Source organism: Mixophyes fleayi, chromosome 2 (assembly GCF_038048845.1).
Source record: "Mixophyes fleayi isolate aMixFle1 chromosome 2, aMixFle1.hap1, whole genome shotgun sequence".
Lineage (NCBI taxonomy): Eukaryota > Metazoa > Chordata > Amphibia > Anura > Limnodynastidae > Mixophyes > Mixophyes fleayi.
Window position 1 is genome coordinate 317,092,552 of NC_134403.1, and position 13,281 is coordinate 317,105,832.

Consider the following 13,281-nt stretch of genomic DNA (forward strand, 5'->3'; position numbering starts at 1 on the left):
AGTTGTCTATGTGAACCAAAGCCAGTATTATGGCCAGAAGGTTTCTCAGACATTTTACTATCAGCAATTGCATGCTAGCACCAAAAAGAAATATCTGCTTTTATCTAGAAATAATGTAGTCAATGTAGTTAGTTAAGAAAATACTGTATGTAATTATCCCTTACATTCTATGCGTTTTTTCCATAGAAAGCATAATAATTAATGACTTCATTCATTTATTTCAATTGCTTTTAACTTCTTTCTTAGCATAAGGTGTCAGAGGTTTTTCTTCTTTGATTTTACAACCCATTATATAACATTATTATGCAATATAAGATTTAAAAAAATGTATATGTAAATAAAATTCATCTATAGCAAACATAGAAATGATAAAACTATATATTTGAGTACCTAGTGTACTTGCAAATATCAGGGATAAAGTTGTAACACTCCTTAAGATTGCACAGGTCCCCCTCTGCTCATTAGCAGAAAATCTAGTACAATTCTAATTTGTAACACTTCTGTTCTGATTGGAGAGCGTTTAGCCAGGGCCTGATTAAGGGTTCCGGCCGCCCTAGGCAATTACAGCCATAGCGCGCCCTCCCTACTCCCCCCCCCTCCCCCTTCCCAATAATAGGTGCATAGGAATACTCCTGAATACGAATACTCAGGAGTATTCTCCAGCATTCAAATTTAGACAGAATGTGCAGTTCCCTCTTACCTGATCGTGCTCTTCTCTCTTCCCTGCTCTTGCAGCTTTGTTGCTGTCCTTTAGCTGGCTTGTGGAAAGTACAGATCCTGTTTTGAAAATATGCAGCAATTGTATTATAATGGTAAATGGTATAAACCCCGAATGATCAGGCTCTTTAGTCCAAACATAATAGTCAATTATGGTCAGATAGAGCAACCCCATAGCCCAGGCAATGGGCAATGTAGGCAATAAAATATATGAAAATTGTTGTCCAAGAGCTATAATCAAATACATACCACTATCAGCCCCACCTGACTAATGTTTAGCACTCTAGTGACCCTAGAGACCACAGAGAGCATCCTCATAACCGCCACACAATAAAAATATCATGCTCTCCCAAAGCGGCTCTTTATTTTTTAAATACCCCCTCGGCCATTTCATCTACCCCCTTTAGGCATTTCAGCTGCCCCCTTCAGCCATCACCTTCAGCAATTTCATTAGCCATCTTTTTCTACTCCCTTTAGCGTCTTCACCTGCCCCCGTAGCGTTTTTACCTGCTGCTGTTCTGGAGCAGCAGTCTTCTCTTCAGTGCTATACATGGCAGGCAGTCTGGATGCCTGTCAGTGCGGTCGCGGGTGCTTCTCACTGTGGTCACGTCAGATGTGGAAGTCCTGATCTCACGTGACCATGGTAAGAAGCGCCGTCGGCAACACTGACAGGCAGCTAGCAGCGATCGCTGCCAGACTGCCTGCCATGTAGTAGTGACAGTCAGGACTGCTCCTTTGGACCAGGGGCGGTTCTAATGACTCCAGCCACGCCAGCCATAAATAAGAAAAAGAAAAAAAAAGGCATCTTGGCGATGCTGCCTCACTCAGCCTCCAGCGCTCCAGGCTTCACCCTGATCTGCCTATTGGTTGATCAGGCCCTGCGTTTAGCAGTGAGATTAGATAAAGCAATAAGTTTAATTACGGACTCACTTTAATATCCCAGACAACTGTTGGGAATATGATGGGACCTTTTATTATGACCCCAAATGAAATCGTCTTCTTGCTCAAAACTATTATTTTATCAGTGCACTGTAAAAGGCATATCCAGGGCCCAAGCGGGCAAAACCTCTTGTGCAGAAACTCAATTTAAATAGTGATCCTTTTACACCCTGTAGAACAGCCTTGTCTGGTTAAAGAGCTGTTGTGTTTTAGCAATGTGATGTGTGGATCCAGGTGTTACATCTTTGAAACTTTACTCTTGTGTGCTTATTTCTGAGCACTTACCTTGTATCTAGAGAAGACTTAAGTGTTCCCAGTCTCTATGGAGTGACTCAGCTGTTCAGGTTCATTTCTTGTATTTGTGAGTAAGAAAACTTGACAAATTTCCAGTCTAGAGCAGGTTCATCAGCCAATTGCCGGCCAAACAAGACAAAATAACTTTTAAGTTGTAGACCTCCAAGTGTAAAGAAGCACCGTTTGTTTTATAGATCTGCCTATAGTCCTAAGCTAGGTACACAGTGCAGGTTTTTCAGCCGATTATCTGGCCAATCACCCGATAATCAACTGCTCAGCCACATATTACGTTTGTGTGTATAATCACACAATGAATGACAATCGTTCCAAAGTGCCGATTGTTGTTTCATTTGGTTGGTCGTACTGTTTAATAATCTCGTTCCAATCACCTTCCGATCCTGCGGTGTGTATGCACTCACAATCATCAGAGTTTACAGAGTCATGGTCTTTTAAGCAGCTGCCGGCAATGAATAAATTAACGAAAGTCGTAAGGACATGTGGATAGCTATAACAAGGTGGTTTTAATCAGTGTGACAGGAATGAATGAGTGACTATTTTGCTGTTACTCTGTAAACGACTAAAGGACCAGATAAAGAGCACAGATCTGAAGGTAAATCGTGTGTAGTGTGTATGCATGAATCACCTGACTGGTCAGATCATCAGTTGTAGGAACAATATTTGTAGATAACAGATTGGTCAAAAAATTATCCAGTGTGTACCTAGCCTAAGACAATAACAAATGAACCGCATCATGCTTAGAAGACATCCTGTCCAGATAGATGGATGGAGGGACACCGTCTTCATTTTGCAAACAAATCATTAAAATAGAAAATAATGTTAGGATTTAGTAACAGTATGTTTTTAAAATCTGTTCTTGGAGACCTGATAGGTGATTTGTATACACTTTTGCAAGGAAGGTGAAGGTAGCATAAGAATATAGCATTAAAGGGCAAGGAAATAAAGGAGAAAATCAATATGCTGCAATATGATCAATATGCTGTAATCATCATCATCATTTATATAGCACCACTAATTCCGCAGTGTTGTACAGTCCACTACCCCAATAGAGCTTAGTCTAAATTCCCTAACACGCGCATACACAGACTAGCGTCAATTTGATAGCGGCCGATTAATCCACTAGTATGTTTCTGGATTGCCGTAATGAAAACAGTGCAAACTATCCCAACTAAAAGAGAATGAGAGCCCACAGGCACCCTCTTGTTCCTCATACTGTCTTATAGCGTGGCTTTTCTTCAGCATGCATGGAATGCAGTGTAAATATTTTTTTTTCCTTCAGATTTTTCCATTAGGGAAATGAAGCATAATTTGCAAGTAAATCTCTCCTGTAAATGAAAAGAACATGTTTGTATCTGTGTTGGTCTTACAGTTAATAGACTGACAACTTGGACTGCTGGTGGATGGAGAACACATTAACATAACATTACCAACGTGCATCTCCTATCCATTCATGGAAATATTTTAAAAAAGGGCTTCAAATTATTTGCCACTTTATTTTGTCTTTTTTTTATATATTTATTTCAGCCAATATGATAAAGAATTCTTTCAGTGCTCTCCTTACATGTAGTGTACAGAAAGAATTCAAAATTAAGATTTGAAAGTTTACTGTTGTGATATTTGATACAGTACTGCTTCTATGAAGAGTCCCAATAACATTACATTGACTTCTCCACTTGTTCTACCCATGTTTAAGCAGTTTACATGCAGTTCACTTTAAGGAACAGAACTTAGGCTGTTGGTTTTACCAAAAGATAGGCAATACTTGCCAAATTTTCATACTGTCGTATGCATATCTTCTATTTTAGCAGGTTTTTTTTATCATTACTTTGTTTTTCCTCATAGATTTTTATTAATTAATCTTTTGCAAAATTATTAACTCACTTCACATAAATTAACAGCAAGTGAATGTTTCATTAGGGTTTTAAATCACTAAGTGACACATTCCAATTAGATATTCTTGAGAAGACCAGACTTTACAATTCCATGGGATTACCCTTGCAATTTCCATGAGGAAACCTGAGAATATATTGGTTGAAACGCGTAGGGTAATTGTATGACAGTGTTCTTTTAATAAAGAACATTTTTTTTTTATTATTTGTAAGCTCTTTTACTAGCGGCAGCATACTCGGCATAGTAAATGTGTACAAGCAAAACTAATCTTGGATCCAGAGAATGACAAGTGGAGAAATCTTTTTGTAAGGTCAGGTTCACCTTTCGCCTTCTGACCATAGATTGCGGGTGTAGAGCAGGCAAGGCTATAACAGACCACCATGAATGGAGTTTCAATACAAAGGCTTATTATAGACTAGGGCCTCTCTGGCTGACTTTAATCATCTGAAAAACAATGGGGAATTAACACTTTGCCACCAACCCCTAAATAGATTCAAATTGTGGTCTGCTGAGGTGAAAACATCCAAATAATCAAGAGAATGCCATGTATAGTGGATACCTGCAATCTCTAGTATGGAGCTACCTCCACAGATTTAACCATCTGAGAGCCGAAGTGAGCTTTGACTATGCCACCAGCCACGCACAGATTCAGAGCAGGTCATTGTATATTTATGCACCTTAATCAATTATATTACCTTCTCTATTTGAGATTTTTCTAACTTTCTAAAGGAAGCCAACAAAACGTTCCTAATCTGCTACACTTTGGTGGTTGTTTCAAGTGAAGGTCTGACATTTGTTCCAATATTTGTTCTATGTATTTATACTCTAAACTATTTCTACTCTGTTGTGCTAAAAATGTTTTGTATTTACTTTTCTATTATGTTTATGTTGCTATACTATGCATCGGCGGTTCCCAAAGTGTGCGCCGCGGCTCCCAGGGGTGCCGCGGCGCTGTCACTGGGGTGCCGCGAGCCAGCTATAGGAAAAACCAAAGAGCACATAAACTTACCAATCAGCGCGGCGCCGGGACCCAGCAGACTCCTCTCTCCCGCAGCTGTCACTGAATATCGACGTCCGTGACAGCTGCGGGAGAGAGGAGTCTGCTAGGTCCCGGCGCCGCGTGGATTGGCAAGTTTGTGCTCTTTGTTTTTTCCTATAGCTGGCTCGCGGCAGAGGAGTGAGAGGGAGTGCGACAGCGGGGCAGACAGAGGGGCAAAGGAGGGTGACAGCGGGGCAGACAGAGGGGCAAAGGAGGGTGACAGTGGGCAGACAGAGGGGCAAAGGAGGGTGACAGCGGGCAGACAGAGGGGCAAAGGAGGGTGACAGCGGGCAGACAGAGGGGCAAAGGAGGGTGACAGCGGGCAGACAGAGGGGCAAAGGAGGGTGACAGCGGGGCAGACAGAAGGGCAGACAGAGGGGCAAAGGAGGGTGACAGCGGGGCAGACAGGGGCAAAGGAGGGTGACAGAGGGGGCAAAGGAGGGTGACAGAGGGGCAAAGGAGGGTGACAGCGGGGCAGACAGGGGCAAAGGAGGGTGACAGAGGGGGCAAAGGAGGGTGACAGAGGGGGCAAAGGAGGGTGACAGAGGGGGCAAAGGAGGGTGACAGAGGGGGCAAAGGAGGGTGACAGAGGGGGCAAAGGAGGGTGACAGAGGGGGCAAAGGAGGGTGACAGAGGGGGCAAAGGAGGGGCAAAGGAGGGTGACAGTGGGCAGACAGAGGGTCAGAGGAGGGTGACAGTGGGCAGACAGAGGGTCAGAGGAGGGTGACAGCGGGGCAGACAGAGGGTCAGAGGAGGGTGACAGCGGGGCAGACAGAGGGGCAGTGGAGGGGGGACACAGCGTTGCACACAAAGGGGGGACACAGCCTGAGAGAGGGCTGTGGAGGGGGGACACAGCCTGAGAGAGGGCAGAGGGAGGGGGGACACAGCCTGAGAGAGGGCAGAGGGAGGGGGGACACAGCCTGAGAGAGGGCAGAGGGAGGGGGGACACTGCCTGAGAGAGGGCAGAGGGAGGGGGGACACTGCCTGAGAGAGGGCAGAGGGAGGGGGGGACACTGCCTGAGAGAGGACAGAGGGAGGGGGGACACTGCCTGAGAGAGGGCAGAGGGAGGGGGGACACTGCCTGAGAGAGGGGGCAGAGTGCCTGAGGGCAGAGTGTCTGGATGCAGAGGGGGCATTTTTGCATACAACTAAATAAGTATTTCTGTCCTGACCTAAATACTTATTACATTTTTTTGACCCAACTACTTCTAAAACAGGACTGCTCAATAATTATTTTGGAGGGGTGCCTTGAAAAAATTTGGAGACTCTAAGGGTGCCGCGAACTGCAAAAGTTTGGGAACCACTGCTATGCATTATTAGCAATACATTGGATTTGTGTTTCGCCATAGCATTGCATATTTTGCATACAGCACATTTGTACAGAGCTACTGTATGTTTATGTATCACATTAGAAAAATCTACTATTTTGCATGTAAGGATATTACTTTATTCCCACTTCTCTTTAAAGCAACACATTCCTCTGTCTTCTGTGGCTTACAAAAACCCATCTTACTTGTGCATCTGCCATAATATGCATAGCCTGATAAAATCTTGATTCACTTGCCAAAACATAAGCCAAGTGCAAAGATTCCCCAAGAAAACTGAGTATTTCTATATTCAATTGATCTGTACTATTAAAATCATATAGAAACATTTATGCTGTACATTTGATAGCAAATATCTAATTTCCAAATATTCCAATACGGATACATTTGTGTGGGCAAGTTATTAAAATATACATATTTTTATTTAAATGTAATATAAAGTTAATTCAATTTAAGGACTAAATTGTTAAATTGCATGACACTAAATGGAGAAACCACCTGCAAAGTAGCTACAAGTCTTATCATAGTGCTCTATAATCACAAACAATAGGAAATCACAAAGAGAAACATGAATCTGAGGGGAATAACAAATCTTCACAATACAATAAACCTAGAATACAATAAAACATTAAAAATCCAAAAAGAATTAATGGCAAAAATATCAACTTCGGTATTGGATACACTCTATATATTGACGACTTTTCCAAAGTGCCTGTGTGGTGGGCTTGGTCTGCCACCACGCTTTGTGGGGTTTAGCTGACATCTCGTATTGAGTGTCTGGCCTTACCAGCCACTCGCTGCCTGTGAGTGTCATCTGCACACCAAGGTATGGTGACTCCAGTTTAAGGAGAGTATTGCTAACACCATCGGGCCACTTTACTGGCACATAGAACCTCTTAAAAATTACCAGTTGACCGCTCCATAAGGATTGCTTGGTTGATGGCAGAGCACAGATACAGGGTAGACTTGGGATTTTATTCACTTCACTCTGTTGGTATTAGGTTTGTAGCAGGAACAGGCCTATCACAGGACAGATCAGTATATTTGAAGTAATGTCTATTAGTTAATGCTATAAGCCTTCTTTTACAGTTCACTGGTCACTCTACATTTACTGTAGTTGCGGGGGCTGTGTCTGGCCTCCTGTCCACATGCTGCCAGGGCGCTCAGATCCATCTTGGCATCTCTAGATCTCCCAACCTGATTTCCAGAGCTACTTCCAAGACCTATAAAGCACCAGGAGCTTTGGCCAATCTCAGTGGCATAGCCTGAAATCGTTGGCAGCCGTAAGCTTACTGCGGTCTGCTGCCATACTTTGTCTCCTTATTTACCCCTTTTTTCTTTAATCTCTATATAATAAGGTAATTAAAAATATATTCACAGTGAAACCGAAATATTTTCAAAATATCCTGATCATAAAGGAGTAACAGAAATCTGTATATGATGAGGTTAAATAAGCATTGTTTTAGTTATTTACTAATGTGGATATTGCTCAGTTAATAGAGCACATTGGACTCTTCGGGGGGTTTTCAATTGGCCGCGTTACTGTTAAAAGTAACGTGGCCTGCGCATTATTACCGTTATTACGATAATAGTGCGCGTAATTACCGTTATTACGGAAGTTCTGACGCCCCCTGAGGGAGTTGTGAGCAGAAAGCCGGGTTAACACTATCGTAATAACGGTAATAGTTTTAACGTGGCTGTACTTCAGGGGGAATTGAATTCCCCGCTCCGAGTATAAAACTAGCCACAATTGTTTAGTTTCGGTTAACTTAAGTATTGCTGTATCATAACAAAAATTATGCACTGTTACATGTTACCTTCACTTTAAATGTCAATCTATTAAGCAATAAAGGAAATACTTGGCTTTCCCAGTGGACACAGGACAATAGCACTGTGACAAGCTGTGCACAATTGTTTATATTTAGTGACAGGAGGCAAAATTAACCTCTTGGGGGCGGGGGGGGGGGGACGCTATGATGAAGTACAAATAACTGTCCATGTTTAATTTTAACCACATGAAATTATTTGGGAATTCAGTTAGATTCTGGGATTAGTATAATTTTCACTCTCCTAGATAAAAAATGTGAACATGGGGTACACCATTATTTATTTCCTCTGTTTTTATTTTCATTTGTGATGAATGTGTGTGTTCGCATCTATATAACATGCAGTCCTCACATAGTTATTGCAGTGGAAAAGACTCTTTAATTACTTGTATGACAGCACCACATCTAAAAAGTTATTTTAGTTTGGAAGCAAGACAGCTACTGAAATAAGTAACTGTAGTACATGGTCCTTGCCCAGTGTAACACTTAGTGTTCACATCTGATTTACATTTGCTAATTGCCATAAAAAGCTGGTTATTGTGCAGATTGGTTGTATGTTCTACTTTATAATTTTGCAGCAGTGTCCTTTTAGCTTATTATATGTGTGGGGTTTTTCTCTTGGTTTCTAATACAATGTACATTCTATGTGACTGGCTCTAAACAGTACTCTGTTAGCTTGTGATTGGATTTTGCAATTAATTTCCACTTTAGTATAAATATTGTAGAGAAATGAGAGATTTATCTTACTACTTGTATATTGACTAACTTCAGTGGCTCTATTTGCCATAATTGTCAAATACTTTCTTTTGTGGTGACTGCTTCATTCTTTATTCCCTGAACAGAATACACAGGAAATTATGGGACTAGAAAAGATTGGTGCCTGTGTAACTTGGCACATGAATACTAAAGGTAAAGGTACACTACTACCTAGAGAAATATCATCCTAACATGCACTTAGCAAGGGCCCAGGGAGGAGCTCCTCCCGCTGAGTGTAAGTAGAAGATTGCGGTTTGTGATTAGTCCTCAAACTCCATCCTGTTCCATTGTATATATGAGTGGCAAGAGGCTTGTTAGGAACATATATTTTTCTAGGTGGTACTGCAGCTTTAAAATGTGCAAATTCACAAATGTGTGTGACTTACGAATAGCCAAGTGTTGCACGATCTAGTGTCAGTAGTATAACCTGGTACATTTAGTGCACATTGTCATTTCTACCTGCCTGCTACAAGGAAGTCGGTGACAAATATTAGCAGAGAATCCTTTCTAAATAAATGTCTCTAGTATCTGCACTCAGACTGGAGAAGTATGTCTTAGGGGTATATTTACTAAACTGCGGGTTTGAAAAAGTGGAGATGTTGCCTATAGCAACCAGTCGAATTCAGCTGTCATTTTGTAGAGTGTACTAAATAAATGCTAGAATCTGATTGGTTGCTATAAGCAACATATCCACATTTCCAATCTGCAGTTTAGTAAATTTACCCTTTAGTGTTTAACAGTGGTTTAGTAAAGCTCCTGGTCTAAAGCTACAGAAAATTTCTCCTGATGCGATGTCTTTCAACTATTTTACCAACGACTGAAAGTCCTGATCAGCATGGCGATTCATACATACTTACACGATTTTCCTTCCGATCTGTGCTCTTCGTCTGTTACAACCATCTGCTGAAAGTATCATGACTCTGTAAACTCTATGGAGATCTGCCTACACTGCTGGTGGTGAGTGCATACACACTGCAGAATTTTCCTGACATTGTTCCATCGTTCATAGAGATTTCTAGTCTGGTTATAAAATCAAGTAAAACGATGCAATGTGCTTTAGGTGTGGTAGAACATGGTCCTACACACTAATGTAATATCGGACCTAACAGTCGTTTTTCGGGCAATCGGCACGATAAACCTGTAGTGTGTACCCAGTTTAAGTTTGTGTTAGTCCAGAACAGAATGCTTGCGCTTCTTCATCGAACTGCTAAATTAGTTTTCTATATCGCCTACATTAAAGCATCAGCCATGAGGTTATCGCCATCCACTTATTAAGGTCCCTGTTTGCTTCATGCAGTCTCCAGGTTGGAATCTGGAAGCAGTCATCATGCTGTGTCTGGGTGCTGGGATGCAAGCAGCGGATACTGTTCCCCCTGCTATTCTGTGCTGGAGTCGGCGCGCTCCGAGACTCATAATGGAGGTCCCCCTGCTTTCTCTCCAGTGATTAGGGAGGTTTGTTTTTATGGCAGATAAAATCATCTTTACAAGTGTACAGGGTATTTGAGAACCACTAAACCCAAAAATTAAATATTTTTGGATATGAACCATAAAGGTAAGGTACGTTATTCAGGAGCATTGATTATAACCAATTTAGAAACTACATTACCTTTCCACTCCATTAGAGATCAATCCACTTCCATATCTTTGACCGTGTCCTGATGGGATCTGATGTTGGTCCAAAAACTGAGACAGAATTGCTGTAACATCACTGTCCCTGTGTATGAATTGACCAATCCACAAACGTGCATTTCAGCAAAGCCGGGTCTGCATAGCTGTCAGTCACTGTCTTCTTAATTAGTTCCCCTCGCTCCTAACATGACAACCTGCTGCAGAGAAGTGAAATAGAAAATTGATGACATTTACTTAAGTAAAAGCACTCAAGTTAGTTAGTTTATAGTAAATTATTTTCAATTTATTGATGGTGACTTTATGTGCTATTTAAGGAAGTAAGTACCATTTTCACTAAAGCAATTGTGGAAATTCAGGAGATTTTCGTTCGCCCAGAATTTGTGGAACCAATATCCAACACAGGCCCAATAAGTGCTGTAGACCTTGGGATTTATAAGGTCCGTGATATTCATCTACCCCTTTTATTTTTCTTCCCTATTTGCCTTTTCCTTGTGCTTTGGAAGATGATGAGGCTGTAGAAAAAACCCGAAACAAGTTCATTCATAGATAGCAACATAGTAGGAATGTAGGATTTGCAGGAAGAAATGATCACTCGTACACACGACCACATTGCCATGTCTTCACTGATCAGGTAGTCCCAGAGGAAACCCCAGCTGCAATAAAGAGTTTAGGTCCTGGATTGCAGAGGAAATTCAGAACACGTTTAAGACCAAATTAAATTAAATAAAATAAAAAAAATAAAAAAAATAAAAAAATTCCACCTCCCAGAGAGAGGTCCCCTTTTACTCTAGAAGATACAAAGGAGCTCATCTAGGAAATTTGTGCCACAGTAAATATAGAAAATGTCCAAAATCTTTCCATGACCAGATGTTGGGAGGACTGGGCATAATGAAAAAAGTTCATTTTTAACCTGACCTTCCACAATATTAAGAATGAGTTAAAAAATCCAGGAGACAAGTCCTTCATACCTAAGCCAAGGAAATGGAGATGCCCATTTAAAGATTATATGTCTAGTAGTTACAGGATTCATTTCCAAAAATGAGTGTTCTCTTGGGCAAGTTATATATAAAGTCCATCTACCCTTTTTCTCTCTCCCTGTGAAGTGTCATCTGGATAGTAAAACAGAAAGTGCTCTTTTGTGAGTTTGGGAAGCCTTGGAACCACTCTGAAAGTTGTATATTGCCCCGATGTGTAGCTAAGTCACCGAAGATATGGATAAGTTTGAATGCCACATCTGAGAGAGAATTCCTTGAGAACAGACTGTTACTTCTCTCCCTCTGCTTAACAAGAGGTTGACTTCAAAGCAGATACCTCAGCAAAACCATTTGCATTGCCACTAAGACTGTTGTTGCCAAAAATGTCAAGTAGGGTTACTAGGCTCTAAACATGGTCAGGGGATACCTCTATAACATACAGATGTGTGGAATTCAATTTGAAGGCGACTATATTTGGGCCTGAATTGCTTACTATTTTAGAAAGATAAGAGTGGTCCTGAAGGAAGAGACAGTACAGGGCTAGAACATTTCATGGCTCCAGAAACTCATGCTATGAAGAAGAAAGGCAAACAAAAAGACTAAATGACATAACTCAAACGGAGGAAAGGCAAAGCGATGTTTTTCAATTCTAATAACCATGTTGGTACCCGGTTCAGACAATGATATGACTCATGTTGGAGGGAAGCTACACCGCCCCCCCCCCCCCCCCCTTCCTATTGGTTAAGGGCCTCATCTAATGGTTAACTTCTGAACAGTCCTCAGAAACCATCAATGTTTCAGTGGGGTTCAATCCCCAGCGCTGCGCAATTAATGGCAGCTATATAAATAGCTGATGATGATGCTGAATGCAACAAATCTTTGTCCAGGTCCCAAGCCCAGAGAGGTGTTGTAAAAAAAACAAAACAATAAAACCCCACACATCTAATGGGAAATTCCTAAACTTGCACTACACATGCAGTTCAAAACAAAAACGGAAATATGCAGTAAACCTTCTAAAGAGGAACTACTTTAATGCCACCAAAACCTACAAGAAGCCTACTGTCATATACCTGTCATGCAGATTATCAAAAGTATCTGAAAATGGCAGTACCAGTGGGGGAATCAAGCGGAAACATTGTCAATTTACTCTCCTCATACTAATGCTACTTCTACATCAATAATTTGTAACCCATATGATGGAGATTGTGGAAGTTACTCTGATCATTCTGTAACTAGGTGTCCTGACTTCAGCAAGCGGTTGCGATGCTTTGAACCGCAGAAGAGGTTTGTTCATGGATCGTTAATAAAATGAAAGAAACTAGAATTGACCCTTTTACAAAAGAAAGTATTTGTGAATATTCTGCTAGATACAGTATGGCGCTGCGGAGCACTGTGGCACCTTACAAGTCCATGATGATAATACAGCAACACTCTCTTCCTTTCTTTCTAACTCCGCACGCTTGGTTTTGGTCCAACTAATTTCAGCTGTCCAGGAACAGCAATCCTGTTCCATCAGATAGGCTTTGTTTTTAGTAGTGCTTATGATGGTCTGTATTCCAATTAGTGAAATGGTCCCAATTTTATGCACAGTTCATGGTTTTCTGGAAACAGAATTACAGGTAACCCTAATACAACAGAAAAGATGTTGCTGAAAATGAGGTTGATTGGGAAAAAGTTCCTGATTCCTTCGACTATACAGTCAGGATGACGTGTAGTGAGTACATAATAGCATTCTGTGGAATTCTGACAGACTCTAACCCAGTGGTTCCCAAACTGTGCCTAGGCTCCCTGGGGTGCCTCAGCGATCTCACAGGGGTGCCTCAGCCAGGTCCAGTGATAAGCAAGGCGGGGGACTACTTGGTAATTTTATTGGC

At 41.4% G+C, this 13,281-nt stretch overlaps 1 protein-coding gene across 1 annotated transcript in view; it reads left to right on the top strand.

Moving 5' to 3' along the window:
• The window catches only part of SMG6 (SMG6 nonsense mediated mRNA decay factor), a 176,780-nt gene that overhangs the window by 8,776 nt on the left and 154,723 nt on the right, over positions 1 to 13,281 (top strand). The window lies entirely within an intron of this gene.